This window comes from Pseudomyrmex gracilis, unplaced genomic scaffold, assembly GCF_002006095.1.
Source record: "Pseudomyrmex gracilis isolate BER0280 unplaced genomic scaffold, ASM200609v1 scaffold_673, whole genome shotgun sequence".
NCBI lineage: Eukaryota > Metazoa > Arthropoda > Insecta > Hymenoptera > Formicidae > Pseudomyrmex > Pseudomyrmex gracilis.
Window position 1 is genome coordinate 53574 of NW_018021257.1, and position 8654 is coordinate 62227.

Consider the following 8654-nt stretch of genomic DNA (forward strand, 5'->3'; position numbering starts at 1 on the left):
TATAAAGCCGACGTGTGTAGGTAGATCGAATCATTCTGAATAGAAAAGTTATATACGATTTTGCAAAGTTCGCAATATTTCTTGAGATATGAATTAATAAATGTGAACCAATGAAGGCGCGGGGAGCGATGATGGGACTCTATAGGCGTATATATATATATATATATATATATACTATCTTTTTAATACGAGTGATTTTGACATGAAAAAAAATTAGTTACTCACAGTATATGCAAGTGCAAATATAAGAACGCGCTGAATATGTTTGACTTGAACGCATGTGCAAGCGCGGCTGTGAGTGTGTGTGTGTGATTCTGTGTACGTGANACTGAATAATCTTAAAGACTGAATATTCTTAAGAATTTTAGTGACACAATCTTGCATTTTGACGTGTAATATTTTAGATCTCTGGATTGACTGAACCAATTTGATTCGCACTTCTCGCAATCGAAAACTTGTAATGACATTTATTAAGACAAGTTAAGTTATTTTTTTTTATTAATGGTTTCCTTAACGAAATATTTTATGTCAAAGATTCGCCGAGTAAAAACTCGAGATAAGATACACGGCAGCGTCTTGACAGTGACACTCATTCAGACAGTGACACTCATTTAGCGGATACTTTTATGTACTTGGCGTCGAGACGCTACCGCGTCTCTTGATATATATATATATGTCACCAAATTATCAATTGTTTGAAATCAATGAGTACATATTTAAATTGTGATTATTTTTTACATATATGTTCTATAAACTTTTATATANATTACTTTATATAAATTACTGTTTCTGTTCTTTCTTAAACCTTACTCTTACGAAAAAAAACTATTGCCGATTACATATAAATAGTACTGGCAATTACACAAGAATATTATTAGGTTTTACAGAAAAAATTATTGGATATCACAGAAAATATTATTGGATATCACAGGAAGTATTACAGGTTATCACTGAGAATATTACTGGCAATTACACAAAATGCTTGTACTTATTTCGTACCACTGCCGCAATATACTACTGCCTAAATATTATTGCCAGTAATATATAAGCAGTAATATATTGCGGCAGTAATATATAAGCGCAGAATTACAAAAAACTTCTGAAATATTTCAGTGGTTGCAAAAGACGATTTTTGGCGATCGTTTGGTACATATACCAAAGTGTACCAAAATTTGGTACATATACCAAAGTGTAGGTAGGATATATAGAAACTATGCTTTGGTACACTTAGATACATGTACCAAACAATAGCTAAAAATCGCCTAAAATAGCAACCCTTACGAAAAAGAACTACTGCCGGCTGTGTGATTATTACATGCGGCCGTGTGATTAATATGGCGGCTCTGTAATGATCGAGGCGAATATTATTGTATCTGTAATAACTTTTAGCAGCAGAATACAAGCGGACATTACTCGCTCTTTAGATATTATTGGAAAAACTACTGTGTGTAATAACCACTGAGTGTGNTTATTGGAAAAACTACTGTGTGTAATAACCACTGAGTGTGCGGATCACACGCAGATAATGCGGATCACACGCTAATAATTATTAGCAGTTTTGCAATAATATTTTGTTGCATTCTTCCAATACAAAATATTTTTGTACAAATGTTCCAAAGAGAAAAAATGTTTTAAAAGTTGCTAGATTATTTACAATGATGTCTTTCCGCTCATAATATACCATTTTTATCTGTATAATATATATATGAGCGATATCTAGTAATATCTGCGTGTGATCCGCACACTCAGTGATTATTACACACAGTAGTTTTTCCAATAATATNTAAAGAGCGAGTAATGTCCGCTTGTATTCCGCTGCTAAAAGTTATTACAGATACAATAATATTCGCCTCGATCATTACAGAGCCGCCATATTAATCACACGGCCGCATGTAATAATCACACAGCCGGCAGTAGTTCTTTTTCGCGCGCGCGTAAAAGTAAACCTGAAAGTTAATAAGTTCATATTTAAAAACCTTAAAATGTTATAAAATTTAGTACCAATTATAATTGCAAGTACATTTATTACATTTACATAAGTGTAATCTTGCACAATCATTTTTCTTAAGTACAATAATTTATGTTTTCTTACAATTACTCAGATATTTGCACTGTCACGTAATATTTTTTATTGAGATATAAAACGATTTTCTAGCTCGTTTTTTTTATAATCTATGTCACATTGACTTTGTTTGAATACTTATCTACTTATAAACTCTAACCATCTTTTTCATATACTGTACCGAATAATGAAGAACTTTTAAAATTAGATTTTTTTTAGTGACAGTGTCCACCATCTCTTTACGAATTACAGACCAATTAGGTATATCTAACGTTTTCAAGGTTAGTACCGCCACAGTCAAGATATTGATATCTGTTCAAGTACCATGTAAATAATGTCTAACAAAAATAAAACCAGAACCATTTCATAAAAATACAAGCAATTGAAGTGCCCACAGGACAAGTACTTTTTTCTAGATTCAGTGATATAATGTTATTATATACCAACACTCGTACACAGCATCTTTAAAAAAATAAATAATTTTATAAGCAAAAAGTTTACCTTATCTGTATTAATAAAATATTTTTTAGTAAGCAATTTCGTAAGCATCCGCCATTTTTGTAGAATAGAAAAAAGCAGAATAAGATTTTTATAAAACGATATATTAACTGTATCTACGATAGAAAGTAACACATAACGTTAAGCAAAATGGTAACGGTTTTATTATGTGTTCATACTGTACAACCGGATACCATTCGTAGAAAATTATAAAATTTATTGATTTTTAATGCGAGCCCTTACAAAAAAGAACTACTGCCGATTACATACACATAAAGTCAGTACTATAAATATTACTGACAATCACATAAGAATATTCTTAGATATTACAGAAATCACTAAAAATATTATTGGCAATTACACAGGATGCCAGTAATTTTTTCGTACCATTGCCGCAATATATTACTGCCAGTAGTTTTTTTTCCTAAAAGAGAAAAATAAGAAGAAATTTAAATTTACTACAAAAAATTTTAAATTTTTTGTTATATTTTATTATACATATTATTTTTTATTCGTCTTTGGAGTCATCTTCGGAGCGAGTACATAGTTTAGGATGCTATTCAACATAAAAACATGTAAAACGTGATATTTTACTACAATGAGCACATTGTATAAATCCTCTATTTTTACAAATGCACCGTTTTTTAACTACAGTAATTTCATTCATATTTAACAAGCATGGCAAAAATATGAAATAATTTATTTTTTATTGTTTAAATAACATTCTATAAATTACACAACATTAAAAGCATTGGAAATCAATACATTTTTTAATTTTTTACTTTAATTAGTTTTATAATAAAAACAGTGACTTTTTCGACCAAATAAATAAAAATTATGTATGCCAAAACGCTTACACAATATAATACAAATAAAAAAAAAAAACATTAAAAAAACAAAACATTTGAACCAGCAATACGCAGATTATCAATTGAGTGCCTTACCCACTGAACCGCGCCGCTTAGATGTCAAAGTGTCTTAACTTAACTATATATTACGCGCACGGAAAAATTAAATGCGTTTTTCTCAAGAACGATTGAAAGGTGGGTCCTATTATTGCACCACAATGTAGTGAGAAAGTCCGCCTACAATATGTACAAGACTCGTCCAAATCAGAAGAAAACATCTCTGAAGGTCTCCTTGTAAGATGAATNGCCATAACGGAACAACTGTGTCAGAATAAAAATTTGTAACTATTATTTGTCACAAATGAGAAAAGTCCAATTTATAAAATATTAATATTTTATAATATTTCAATTCTTTTATGCTTAGAAGTATACAATTTAATATTTGTGACAGTGTAATGCAGCAAACCTATTTTGCGATATTTGTAACATTTTTTGATAACCTAATTAAATTTTATTTAATAAATTACTTTAACTTTTGTTAATTAGTAATAATAATGAAGAATCTTACTTTTCACGATCACGGACCTCTGGTCAAAAAGTGATCAAAAAACATTTACTGCTGATTTTACAATAGTCGACACGCATTATTAAAAGTCTAGTTCACATGCATTACATAGAAACTGTTTTGATTCTTGATTATAATTTACGAGTCATTGTGCAATTCTATAAGCACATACATAAACTAATTTGATTTCTTCATGTGCACTTATATTTCTATATGATTTAAACATTATATAGATAAAATTGGTTTCTTAATTTTTGGACACTTTCTTTTTAACTTTAAATTTGCAACTATACTGCTAAGAGCAGTATACTTGCCAATCGTTATATCGTTATTCGTTTGTTAAAATAGTATTTCAAAAGTAAGGTTGCAAACAGTTACAAATATTTTAAAAAGCAAAGATTTGTACATTTATTTTTTACATATCTATAAATATCTATAAATTTGCAAAACACAGTTTTCAAGCAAGATTTCTTTACATACTTTTATAATCGTTTTTATACCGAGGCACGTATGAGTATCTCTTATATACTTATACATATATTCTATAAAAACCTATAAAAACTGCTTTTTTGTTCGTATTCTTTTTCAGATTTTAAAATTGTAAGTTTATAAATTCACATACTTAGAACATTTTAAAATGTTACAAACTTCAGTACTAAGTATACTTGCACTTGTAATTATTACAAGTAAATAATTATAATCTTTTTGCATTTTTTATTTTCTTCAATTACAATATTTACTGTTTTGTTACAATTACTCATGTTGCAAATACATTGCCAAAAGTAATTGTCTTTGAATCTAAGTTTATTTGATTTTTGAAGTAAAACCACAGTTACTATTTATAAAGAGAGAAAAGAGACAAATATATCTAGAAAGAGAAGAAAAAGTTTGTTTCTGATATGCTTACGTTTNGTAAAACTACTACCGAAAAGTACGTGTAAAAAAATGTGAAGTTTCTAGATATTGCAAGATACGTTACGTGCGTATATTTTTTTGTCAAAAAAACTGATGACAATGGCGCAAATCCGACACATAAACTTTTGTTTNGAAGTTTACTTGCAATCTTCGCAGGTTTTTATTCTAGCTTATAGTATGTTAGATTTACTGTCACTTAGTATCATATACTATATTTACTTCTCTTTAATTGATCCACAACTTACATCACACTTACTGTGCACGTGTGCCATCTTTATTGGTTTCTCACAAAAGGTATTACACCAAGTAATCGTATTACTTATTTTATTAAAACTTGTGAAGAAAACTTTTTTACTTTGCAAGTTACAACACTGTCNCTGATAATCACACTTACATGAAAAATAAAAAAACCAAGCACGCACGAAGTCATACGAATTATTTGACTTAATAAATATATTTAAATTTTCGATATGACTATATGTACCTGACCTGCAGCTTTAAGTGCTGTGAACATACAGAACAAACAATCTTCTATTGATCTTCTTCCTCTTGACTTGTGTGACTGCATACCAATAAATTTATACTTTTTCTACTGTAAAAAATTTACAGCATAGTTGCTGCTTCTATTAGTTAGCTATTTATAATTCGACGATAAAAAAAAATTCAAATGGAATAAATCATACAAGTGCTGTGGCACTTGTACTAGATTCCTAAACTAGTTAAAAAAATGGCACTCTAATTTACAAAATGTATACATTATGTATGTACAAACCCTATAAAACGCTATATTTTTATCATTATACACTGCTGTGGAAACTACCTGACACTGAGTGCAATGCCTTCTTGTTGAATACATAACAATGAAGAATTTTTACTACCAATTGACGGCAATGAAAGATAACCGAAAAAATCACGATCTCTTTTCTGAAGAGTAGCATTATACGCCAGTGTACCACATTTGTAATCGTCCAATTTCAATGATTACACAAATTTGCGTCAGTACTTACTCACATATGTGTGAGTGTTTTACAAATAATAGTAAAAACCAAATGGTGCAATTTTATATACAAAAAAAATGTTAACATTCTATTTACAGTACGTATATAATATATACACACTATCATAAACCAGTCAAAAAAAGTATCAAATTAAGTATTTTTATAGAGACATTTTTATTGTCAAATTTAATAGTTATCACTTTTTATGGTCACTTTTCTCTTTACTGTGATAAGAATAAATTGTTGCTTAAAACCGAAAAAACTTAGTTTTTTGGTTTATATTTACTTTTATTTTTCTACTGATGTTTACAATTTACAAAAAATAATACGTAGATTCTTAAAGTTGATTATCTTTTATCTGTTCTATAAAAATCTGTATAAAATAATTTTGTTTTTATTCTCTCTTAGATCTTTAAACTATAAGTTTATTCGTTCTCATATTAAAATAACTTAAAATGTCACAAAAAATGTAGTAATAATTATAATTCCAAAATTACAATTATTATAATTACACGTAACTATGATCTTACATAATTACTTTTTTCTGGTACAATATGCACAGTTTTGTTATACGTACTCAGATACTTGCAATGTCAAGCAATTCTTTTTATCAAGATATAAAACGATTCTTGTTTCTTTTAATCGTTTTTTTAAATCTATGTCACATTGCCTTAATATGAATACTTATCTATTCATAGTCTCATATTTTTTATGTGGTTTACTAAATGATGAATAAATTTGAACATTAGGTTTTTGTGATTCAAACTGCTTTACATCCTCCAGAGTTACAGAACAACCAGTTATATCCAACTCTATCAAGTTTGGTAATGTCAAAGCCATATTGATATCCGTTCTAGTAACATCCGAATAATATCTAAACCGAAATAAAAACATCAATGTTTAAAATAGTTTTGGTTTTGGTGTCTAGACTTACGATTTACCTAATATGTAATTTCTTCAAATTATTACATCTACTTATATACCGACTAATATTTGACAACAAATAAATCTGGAACACCTTGTTTTTGTAACTGATTATTTCTTCAACTCTGTTTTCGGCTAGAAGAGGCTAAAGCAAAAAAAGTTATATTATCATTTAGTTCGCAACAAGAAATTGAAAAATTTTGTTAATACTATTAACAATACATGCAAGCGTGTATGTTTGAGAAACAAAAATAAAGAAAACAAAAACGAGAGAAGACATACTTCTATTGTATTTAAAAAGTTATACAACTCATCAAACTCATGCAAAGAAATATTTTCTTCGTAATAAAAGTTTCGTAACTCTTTTAATGATTCACTTGACCATTCGTTTCTTAAATATTTAGGACAATCTAGATACAATTCCTCTAAAGACTTAATTTGACAAAACCATTCAACTAACTTTTCCTCTATTGCTGAGTTTCGAAGATCCAGAATCTATAAAAAGAATAAAAGAAAAAAACATGTCTAGAAAAGTGTGCTTTCCGCAGTAGTAGATGGAATGCAGAACTATTAAAGTTTTAGAATAAACAATACCTTTACTTTTTGGCAGGTACAAGTGAAAGGAAATACATCTATGTCTGAATTAAATATCCGTAAACAAAAACATGAAATTATTTTAAGTTTCTGAAGTTCTGTAAGGTTACTTATATTTGTCACAAATGTCGATCTTAGAATCCATAAAACATTATTAAAGATCAAGTGCTAAAATTTATATTTTCAATAAAGTTTTCTGTCGTTATAACCAATGTGAGTGTAAGAGTATGTGTGTATAGTACAATACAATAAATATGTATAAATACGTATAGATATGTAAAATATATATTTTTAGTACAATAACTTACTTTTACATGAGGTACGAACCAACATATTCCACGAAAAAAATGGTACGTATACGTTAACAGTCTAAAACTAGTACAAGCTATACAATTTTTGATTTCAAGTTTCTGTATAGTTGTTGACATTTCTGGCGTAACCTACAATTAATTGTAATAAAGTGACATGTACCAAACCTGAGAAAAGAATTTAACAAATTTAATATGCTATATATAAAGTATGCTTTGCATAATAGTACTATAAAAGTGTGAAATGTACTTTGATATCGCTATAAGTGTTACAAACTTATTTAATAATATATCGATATTTTATACGAATACCCAGTAAACAATTTGTTCGCAATTTGCCGGCAAATTGTCAGCACTTTTAAGCAAAACTACTCAGCTAATTAGTATCAACTGTGTCCGCATTAAGCTTCGATTTTGTTGCCAAAGCTTGTCGACAAAAAGTAACAGCAACTTGCTAGCAAAACCCGAGCAAAGCTTGATACATATTGAAACATATTTTGGTCGGAGACCAAATTGACGCCAAATATGAAGCAAGATCTGCGCAACACGATACAGCTTTGCTTGGTTTTTGCCAGCAAGTTGCTCTTATATTTTGTGAACAAGCTTGAATATATTTTTGGTAGCATTTTTGAAACATTGCCACAGACAAAACAAACTCTGCATCATATTTGATGTCTTTCTGCTAATAAAATTTGTAACAAGCATTTGGCAAAATCTGTTTCGACTTCGACAGATTTGGTTATCTGTATATGTACAATTATTATTATCATTCTAAAACTATTAAAACGTAACAAACTGTACAAATATAAGTAATGGTAATTTGTAAAATTTTATTTTACACTTTACACTGCTCTACTTCTTTTTTTAAAAATTAAGATATTTCTTGCAAAAAACACTTTATATACAGACTTACTTAATACACGATTTCATCGTAAGCGACTT